This window comes from Engraulis encrasicolus, chromosome 2 (genome assembly GCF_034702125.1).
Source record: "Engraulis encrasicolus isolate BLACKSEA-1 chromosome 2, IST_EnEncr_1.0, whole genome shotgun sequence".
Classification (NCBI taxonomy): Eukaryota; Metazoa; Chordata; class Actinopteri; order Clupeiformes; family Engraulidae; genus Engraulis; species Engraulis encrasicolus.
The window spans coordinates 15,250,596-15,260,712 of record NC_085858.1 but is presented as its reverse complement, the minus strand read 5'-3'; the positions used below and the strand labels follow the sequence as shown (position 1 = coordinate 15,260,712).

Genomic DNA, 10,117 nt, shown 5'->3' with positions numbered 1-10,117 from the left:
CTGTTACTATTTTTCATGTGAAATAAGGGCAGCATGGCTCAGGGACAGGTTTGGAGCTAGATGTATCGTTTCTTGTTAATTTGCCAATATCAGTTTAGGCTATCTAGAAAACTGACTGTCAAGGGCACACAGACATTTTCATAACACATACACACACACACAGTAAACACAGACTAATGAACACATTTTTTCCTTTATTGATACATGCTTAATGAAACTGAGATCCACTTACTTGATCTACATCACTTTCCACACACACCCTGAGCTGGCCTAAAATACATTTCACATAGTCCGTGGACCAGATAATGTCAAAGGGATCAGTTCTAGGGCCAGGGAGAGGGAGCCCAAAATTGGGTCCCCATTACATTGTATACTGTGTGGGGTGGGGGAATAAAAACAAGCTTGAATTCTCTTCAACATGCCATTTTCTCCTGCTGTCTTCATTTAGATGGATACCCTGCAATCATTCAAGTGAGACTAAGAGAAAATGAGAGGCTGTCTGCTTCCTGTTTGTGTAATGGAGTGAAGCCTGCCTCTGCATCTCTGCTGAGCGTATTCCCACGCGCATTTCCCCAACTCCCATCCCTCCCCACCCCACCGCAGCGCACAAATCATCAAACTTCCGACATAAAGAGGAAAAATGAACAAAGCTAATGGGATTTCTCTCGATAAAAAATGACTCCATGCGGATACAGAATACTAATGTCAATAACAGCCTCTGTAACCACACGGTTACTGGAGAATACAGAAATATTCCTCATTACAGCAGGGTTCGGGCCATTTCTTTGCATTGTGTATTTCAAACAAACAAAATCACACATGTAAAACAGGGTGTCTGCAGGTTTTAACAAGTGCAATTTTAGAAATTTTTAGACCTTTTTTAGACCATCATGGGCTAAATTTTAGACCTTCGCGGCATATTAAAAAAATGAAATATTACATTACATTACATTGCACTTAGCTGACGCTTTCATTTTGTTCAAAGCGACTTACAACTATTATTTTTCAGGGTATTGGGTACAGTCCCTGGAGCAATGTAGGGTTAGGTGCCTTGCTCAAGGGCACTTCAGTTATGGATGGAGGTGTATGGAGAGTTCAGGGGGGATTTGAACCGGCAACCCTTAGAAAAAGACCAACTCTCTAACCACTAGGCCATGGCTGCCCCACCACTAGGTCACGGCTGACCGATTGAAAGCCAGATCTCACACACACACACACACACACACACACACACACACACACACACACACACACACACACACACTACTGTGCATCTGAATTAATGCAATGCATAAACATAAAGAGATCTGATCATAAATGACCAGTGAGAAGGTGCAATGCTCACTTTCACTATTTCAAGTGATCAAAGCCAGCCCCTGCCAACACACCCTTGTGGGTCCCATATGGGTTGAACGTGGGCTGCCCAGCTGGGCTCAAGTCGGTTTTGGCCGCAGGTTAAGCGGTGGCCCCATGTGGGCAAGCCCAGTTGGGCTAAAGGTGGGTTTCATATGGGCCCCAGCTAAAACCTACTCGGGCAACCCAGGTTTCCCCCATCTAGGTCCCACACCGAGTGGCCCCTTTATGGGTTTCATATGGGCCCCAGCTAAAACCTACTCGGGCAACCCAGGTTTCCCCCATCTAGGTCCCACAACGAGTGGCCCCTTTATGGGTTCATTATGGGTTTCATATGGGCCCCAGCTAAAACCTACTCGGGCATCCCAGGTTTCCCCCATCTAGGTCCCACACCAAGTGGCCCCTTTATGGGTTTCATATGGGCCCCAGCTAAAACCTACTTGGGCAGCACAGGTTTCTCCCATCTGGATCCCACACTTAGTGGCCCCATGCAGGCTCATTATGGGTCCCTGATTTTACCCGTTCAGGTATTGTGTGGGCTTATTACAGTCAGCCCAGTTCTTTACACAAACAGCGATAAAATACTTTTACTTCAATTGCTAACAACTCTAAATACATGTTTTGCAAGCCAATATCTGAAAAGCTGAAACATAACACTGACTCTTGAGAATGTGGCTAAAACAGGCTTTAATTTTGTGTGCACGCGTGTATGCGTGAAAGAAAAAGAAAGAAATTAAAGCCGCAAGCGGCGATGGCACTAATTACATTTCTGGAGGAGCTACCACTCTGGCCTGACGGGCCTGTCTATTCCCCCCCTGTCCCTAGCCCCAATCAGCCATTTGGAGACTGCCTTCTCAGCATCCTTCCTTGTGATGGTATGGGTCATTGTGTTCTTCTTCAAGGCTCCTGCAAGACATAAAATATAGCTCTCAGCCAAATATCGCATTTCATATCTGAATATTTAATGGTAGGGGTGTGTACTTCAGTTAAATAAAAACAAAACAAGAACCATTGCCTTCTTAAAGCTGCAGTCTGCAGGATTTGTTGTTGTCATACGTTTTTTGCATTTTAGGAGTTGTACATGATCTATCAGAACGCTTGAAGTTGAAAGCGGTTACCTCCGTAGTCGCAAAATGCAAGAAATGCCTTATTTTGCACCGAAAAATAAAGTATTATTCAACTTCCTGTCCCGCCCCTCAAAACACATTCGGCCAGATGTACATACACAACTCTTCATTCCTAAACTCACCTGCCATTTGCGAACACGGAATACACAGTAAGTATAGCCCATAATAAAGTAAAAATAAAATAAATATAATAAATACTCAATACACAATGTTTATCGGTGATTGACAGGTAGCAGAGCCCACCTCGTAACCTGATTGGTTACCTTTTACAGGGCCGGTCTTCAATTTTGTAAACAAACCCGCTGGCTTTGGAGGGAGCTAGCGGGACATAGGGGACCTAGAGAAGTTGTTTTTTTCGTATTGGGGTATTTAATGTACTACTTTCAGAATTCCCCGGACAGTTCCAGGCATTATGCTTAAAAAAAAAGCCGCAGACTGCAGCTTTAACTACCCCAGCCATGACCAATGCCCACCCTTACACACCTGTAGTTGCATGATTGGTATTATCTATATTTCTAATACTGTATTGTACACCTACCATAAAAGACTTCAAAAAGCTTCAGTGGCTTGAAGCCCCTCTTGCCATTTCTTCCCAAGAAATTGTACTCCTGTGCCAATTTCTGTTCCAGGAGGAAGGCCATCATACGGCGGGTGGCCCCCGTCAACAGTGGCCCCTCCAATGTCCGCCACAGCTGCAATCTGAGGGGTAACAAAGACAATACAAGGCACAAGGCAGGTTAATATTGGTCACTGGAGTAAACCTCTCAACATGAGAGAACTGGCATATATATGGATATGAGCACACTTTGGAATACAATTTCGTATCTTCATCTAATTTATTTCATTTAATCTAGGCCAAAGTGTAATATTAACACTTTTTACACCACCATAAGTAAACTTTCCTCGACGAAAAAATATAAAAAGTATTTAATCTCAATTTTCCAAATTTTGCGCTGTGCAGATAAGTGCCTGACCCCCCAACCCCCTCCCCTCGCGCTTGTGAGGATAAAACAAATGGGCTTTTATATGTTAAATAACAGGCATTCATATGCTACAGGAAGCAACAGATTGATTCAGTTCACACAAACATTTAAAATACATACCAGTTCTGACATGAAGGTGGGGTTCGCCAGCTTTTCCTCCATGCAGATGACATCATTAATTGTCTTGAGCGGGAAACCCTCAGGAGTACGAGTTAGGTCGGCCACGTTGTCTTGGTTTTGGAGAAGTGCTTGGAGAATCCTCCCATGGTTCAGCTGAGTGTCTTTCATGTTCTCAAGGAGGGTCAAAATGCGTCTAAACATGCCATCCCGAACGTTTTGTCTGGGGATTGAAGACTCATGGGTGGTAGGCGTTTCTGCAGCCTGCAGAGCCCCGGTGGCGCGATGAAGAGGTGGAGGCGTTTGCGGAGCCCCGGGTGGAGGCGTTTGCAGAGACCCGGGTGGAGGCGTTTGCTGAGACCTGGGTGGAGGCGTTTGCTGAGACCCGGGTGGAGGATGAAGAGGTGGAGGCATTTGCATGAATTGCAGAGTAGATGGAAGCCTCGGAAGTGAAGGAGATGTCTGTTCATGGATGTCATCATCATCCTCATCCTCATCCTCGCTGGACATGACCACTGCCCTAAACATATATTATAATCAAACATATATTATAATCAAGCACAATCAATAAGTTAAAGCATTTCAGTTAAACTACAACTACTTCAACTAAAGCATTAGCTCATATAAAGGAATTTACTAAGTCGGGCATCCGGGCATTTCTCATGTTTGCACCAAAATCAGGTGCCCTGTCGATATGGGGCACCTGTTCACTAAGTCAAGTCAAGTCAAGTCAAGTTTATTGTCAATTTCTTTACATGCACTGGTCATACAAAGAATTTGAAATTGCGTTTCTTGCTCTCCCATGCAGACATAGACTAATCTAGGTAAGGACATAGACAGTATAGACATAGACAGTACTCATACATGGACATAGACAGTATGGACGTAGACATTGCTCATACAGACATTTAAAGTGCAAGACTGGACAACAGAAGACTTGTAGAGAACATACATTAAGAGGAGGTATTTTGTTGTGCTTTTTCTAAAAGTCCTTTATAGCGTTCTGACATAGTAATAGTAGCATTTGAAGAAAATAAATAATTAAAAAAGGTTTTATTAAATACACCAGCAGCAGTATGTGTGTGTGTGTGTGTGTTTGTATGTGTTTTGTGTGCGTGTGTGTGTGTGTTTAGTGCAGGTAGAAAGTGCGGTGTGCGTCTGTGTGTGTGTACCTGTGTATGTGTGTGTGTGTGTGTGTGTATGTGTGTGAGTATGAGTTGTGTGTCAGTGTGTGTATGTTTGGGTTTTGTGCAGAAAGTGCAGTGTGCTTGTGTGTGTGTGTGTGTGTGTGTGTGTGTGTGTGTGTGTGTGTGTGTGTGTGTGTGTGTGTGTGTGTGTGTGTGTGTGTGTGTGTGTGTGTGTGTGTGTGTGTGTGTGTGTGTGTGTGTGTGCGTGTTTTGAGTTAGTGCAGGTTGAAAGTTCAGTCACAGATGTAGTAGTGCAGGTGGAATGTTCAGTCGCAGATATGGTGGTGGGAATGAGGGGGGGGAGCGTTGTCAGTGGCCTGGCTGGCTAGAGGCTGACAGTGAAGGGAGAGTGGGTTGAGTGTTCAGTATCTTGATTGCTTGATGCATCGTGCTGCTTGCAAGCCTGGTGGTACGGGAACGGAGGCGCCTGTACCTCTTTCCAGAGGGCAGGAGGCTGAACATTTTGTGTGCAGGGTGGCTTGTGTCTTTGATGATCATCAGTGCTTTTCGGGTGAGGCGTGCGGTGTAAATGTCCTGCAGGGAGGGGAGTGGTACTCCAATGATCTTCTTCGCTGTGTTCACAACACGCTGGAGTGTCTTCCTGTTTTTCTCCGTGCAGCTTCCTCCCCACACTGTGATGCAGCTGGACACGACGCTCTCTATGGTTCCTCTGTAGAATGTTGTCATGATGGAGGGTGTAGCACTTGCCTTCTTTAGTTTGCGCAAGAAGTAGAGACGCTGATGGGCCTTCTTCGCCAGTGATGTAGTGTTGGTGGTCCAAGAGAGGTCGTCGCTGATGTGCACTCCAAGGAACTTGGAGCTGCTCACTCTCTCCACAGCATCACCGTCGATGGTCAGTGGTGGCAGTTGTTTTTGGACCCTCTGAAAGTTGACAACAATCTCCTTGGTCTTGTTGACATTCAGCAGGAGGTTGTTGTCTTTGCACCATCTGGCCAGCAGGTCTACTTCTTCTCTGTAGTGGGTCTCATCGCCCTTAGTGATGAGGCCCACCAGTGTTGTATCATCCGCAAACTTCACTAGATGGTTAGTGCTGTGGGTCGTTGTGCAGTCATGTGTCAGCAGCGTGAACAGCAGGGGGCTGAGAACACAACCTTGCGGAGCCCCCGTGCTCAGGGTCAGGGTGCTTGAGGTGTTATTCCCTACCCGTACTGCTTGTGGTCTCTGCATCAGGAAGTCCAGCAGCCAGTTGCAGAGGGAGGTGCTGAAACCTAGTTTGTCCAGTTTTCTGATGAGTTGTTGTGGTATTATGGTATTGAATGCTGAACTGAAGTCAATGAACAGCATTCTCACATATGAGTCTATTGACTATTACCGTAGTAGCCTACATTTTTAAACTTATTTGCCCACAGCTTTGTCGTGTCACCCTTGAGGCTGCTGCACGCACGTTGCGCTCTTGTTTTCTCCTAAACTTTTTCTAATGATTCCTCTGTCGCCTACCTGCATAGATGCTTTGGCTTTGGGGCTGCAAGGCTGTTGTACACTTGTATACTGTCCATGTCGAATGAATTAGCCTGCCGTCAGCGCAAAAGTTAGCTTGTCAGTGCACTCGCGCGCCTGATATTAGAACGTCAAAAAATAAACAATACATTGCGAGGGTGCACGCAGACAGAACAGTGTAAAATCAGCCACAGACTGTAGCCTCTAATTAGCACTCAGTCGGCTGACTTCTTTTAGAACAATTGCAGTGGACTCAGTAGCTCCAAGCATAGTTTTTAAGGTTTTACCAGACAACATATTGGTATTCTGCTGCAGTATGGTTTTTTGGGACATTTGGGGGCAGATTCGGGATTCGGGCAAGCAGCTTAAAATTCGGGACTGTCCGGTCACCCTAGTTCTAAGCACAGTACAAGCGATCCCTCAGCTATGCCGTTAAGTCTTCCCCCGCCAGCCCTCACCTTTGCGCTTCTCAGGGTGTTCCTGACTGGCACAAACATTGCTAATGGGAGCCCAGATCCTCTGGCCTTGAAAATATTGCTAACCTTCACGAATGTCATCTGCCTTACTTAGGGTTGCCACCTGTCCCGGAATTTCCTGATTGTCCCGGATTTTCGTGGTCTGTCCCGGAAAATAAAAATTAAAATCCGGGACACTAAATGTCCCGGAATTTTGTATATGCTGCGCAAAATGGGTATTTCAGTTTACTTGAAGCCAGAGCCGTAAAGAACTACTAAAGCGTGCCTACGTCCACAAACGTCAAAAATGACGGGCAGTGATTGGACCGCACGACCATTCAGAAGGTGTAATGGGCGGGGCAGAGGTGGGTGGCGGCACGCGCCAACACCACTTTGTTGGAAATTTAGGTGGAGACGGAGAGTGTGTTGGACAAAGATTTCAGAGAAAGGAAAGTGAAAAGAAGGTGAAGGAAAGGCAGGTGAAAAACAGAAAATGGGTGGAGAGACGGATGACGACGAGGGTGCATCAGGAGGAGACAGGCCAGTAAAGAAAAAAACAAAAAAGGTCAACTTGTTTTAATAGTGATTGGGTGAAACAGGAGAGGTATGCTAGTTGGCTAAAACCTTTCCCCAGTGACCCGTTTTATGCTAGCTGCTCTCTGTGCCCTTCGAAAATCCTCATTAAATATGAAGGGAAAACCGCATTGGATGATCACATCAAAAGTAAAAAACACAAGAGTAGAACGGAAAGCTCACGCCAAACAAAGGCAATTTCAGCATTGGTTACTAAATCATCTCAAGAGAAAAGTCACCGTCGCTGAGCTAGCAACCACGTACCACAGCGTACGTCATGGGCACAGTTATCTCTCCACTGACTGTGGCAATAAATTGAATGCCAGGATATTCAACGACAGTGACATCGCTACCAAAATGTCATGCGGCCGTACTAAAACCGAGGCTTTGGTTGAAAATGTACTAGCACCCTTCAGTCAGGAAAGGTTGACAGCAGATCTCGAGAAAGCACAATTTTTCAGCGTGTGCTCTGATGCGTTCAACTCTGGTCACACCAAGATGTTCCCCTACACCGTGCAGTATTTCAGCCCAACAGAGGGGGTCAAATACGGCTTGCTAGATTTCTATGAGGATTCGGATGAGACCAGTGACGCGATTTTCAAAAAAATTGTGTCTATTACAGAGCATAACGTGCTGTCCTTGAATCAAATTAGTGCCTATGGTGCCGACAACGCATCCGTTAATTATGGAAGGCACAATTCAGTTTACCAAAAACTGAAAGGAGTTAATCCACGGATAATGAAGGGCAATTGCAAGTGCCACATGATTCACAACACCGTGAAAACGGCCAATCGCGTCTTCAGTGCAGCTGGGTGTGACGTGGAGGCCTTTGTGCTGAAGGTGTACAGTGAATTCAGCTGCTCTGCCAAAAAAGTGGAAATGCTTTAGGAGTTCTGTGAATTTACAAATACAACATACAAGGAGATTCTCAGGCATGTTCCTACCCGGTGGCTGTCTTTGTTACCAGCAATCCAGAGAATTCTTGAGTGTTGGCCAGCTTTGAAGTCCTACTTTGTGTCACAAGGAAAGGAGGACTGCCCACATATTATCTGGGCATTTGTGTGTGGTGCAGAGGACCCAGGAGATGTGGACAGCACTTTGGCTGAATGTGTCCTGGCATTCATGCACAATGTGATGCAAGAGTTTGATGCCTCTATTAGAGTGCTTGAGAGTGACAGTGCTACTCTTGTTGATGTTTACACTGTGATGAACCGCTTGAGGAGTCAGCTTATGTCTAGGCGCACAGACAAGTTCTATGGGAGCAAAGCGAAGCAGACACTGAGGAACCTTTTACCCAATCAGCAAGAGCAATTCAGAAGCCTGGTGGACCGATTTTTTGAGACAGCAGTGTTGTACCTTGAGCAGAGATTTGACTTCAATTGTGAGATGCTGTCTAACATTGGCTGCCTAAGCCTGAAAGAAGCACCGAAATGACATCAATTTGAAGTGTTGATGGAGAAACTAGCCCTTGATCTGGACGAAGACCGTCTATATACTGATGTGAGCACCCTAAATTCAGTGTTTGACACACTCCCAACAGACTTAACCCCAGACAGAAAATGGGCCTATTTTTTCACAAAGGCAAAAGACACCCAGGAGCTGTTGAAGCTGATAGCTTTTATTTTTTCAGTACCAGTAAGCAATGCATATGCAGAACGCGTGTTCAGCCTCATGGAGGATGCGTGGACTGATAAAAGAAATTGACTGTCTGTGGCAATGGTTAAAGCTGAGCCTCAAGTCAGGCTGAACTTCCAGTTGTCCTGTTCTGAATTCAAAACATACATTGAAAACCAGCCAGGACTCCTATCAGCAGCCACAAAAAACACCAAATACAAATGGAAGACTAGGTAAGGAGAGGAGGTGCCATGCAGAGGAGAGGAGAGGAGAGGAGGTGCCATGCAGAGGAGAGGAGAGTAGAGTAGAGGAGGTGCCATGCAGAGGAGAGGAGAGGAGAGGAGGTGCCATGCAGAGGAGAGGAGGTGCCATGCAGAGGAGAGGAGAGTAGAGTAGAGGAGGTGCCATGCAGAGGAGAGGAGAGGCCATGCAGAGGAGAGGAGAGTAGAGGAGGTGCCATGCAGAGGAGAGGAGGTGCCATGCAGAGGAGAGGAGAGGAGAGACCATGCTAAGGAGAGGAGAGTAGAGGAGGTGCCATGCAGAGGAGAGGAGAGGAGAGTAGAGGAGGTGCCATGCAGAGGAGAGGAGAGGAGGTGCCATGCAGAGGAGAGGAGAGGAGAGGCCATGCAGAGGAGAGTAGAGTAGAGTAGAGTAGAGGAGGTGCCATGCAGAGAAGAGGAGAGGAGAGGAGGTGCCATGCAGAGGAGAGGAGAGGCCATGCAGAGGAGAGGAGAGTAGAGGAGGTGCCATGCAGAGGAGAGGAGAGGAGAGGAGGTGCCATGCAGAGGAGAGGAGAGGAGAGGCCATGCAGAGGAGAGGAGAGGAGGTGCCATGCAGAGGAGAGGAGAGGCCATGCAGAGGAGAGGAGAGGAGGTGCCATGCAGAGGAGAGGAGAGGAGAGACCATGCTGAGGAGAGGAGAGGAGAGGAGAGGAGCTGCCATGCAGAGGAGAGGAGAGGAGGTGCCATGCAGAGGAGAGTAGAGTAGAGGAGGTGCCATGCAGAGAAGAGGAGAGGAGAGGAGAGGAGGTGCCATGCAGAGGAGAGGAGAGGAGGTGCCATGCAGAGGAGAGGAGAGGAGAGGAGGTGCCATGCAGAGGAGAGGCCATGCAGAGGAGAGGAGAGGAGAGGAGGTGCCATGCAGAGGAGAGGAGAGACCATGCTGAGGAGAGGAGAGGAGAGGAGGTGCCATGCAGAGGAGAGGAGAGGAGGTGCCATGCTGAGGAGAGGAGAGGAGAGGAGAGGAGAGAC

General features: G+C 46.9%; 1 pseudogene; it reads right to left on the bottom strand.

Moving 5' to 3' along the window:
- Window positions 1-2,114: 2,114 nt before the first annotated feature.
- On the bottom strand, window positions 2,115-4,090 carry LOC134459645 (uncharacterized; annotated as a pseudogene).
- Window positions 4,091-10,117: the final 6,027 nt, after the last annotated feature.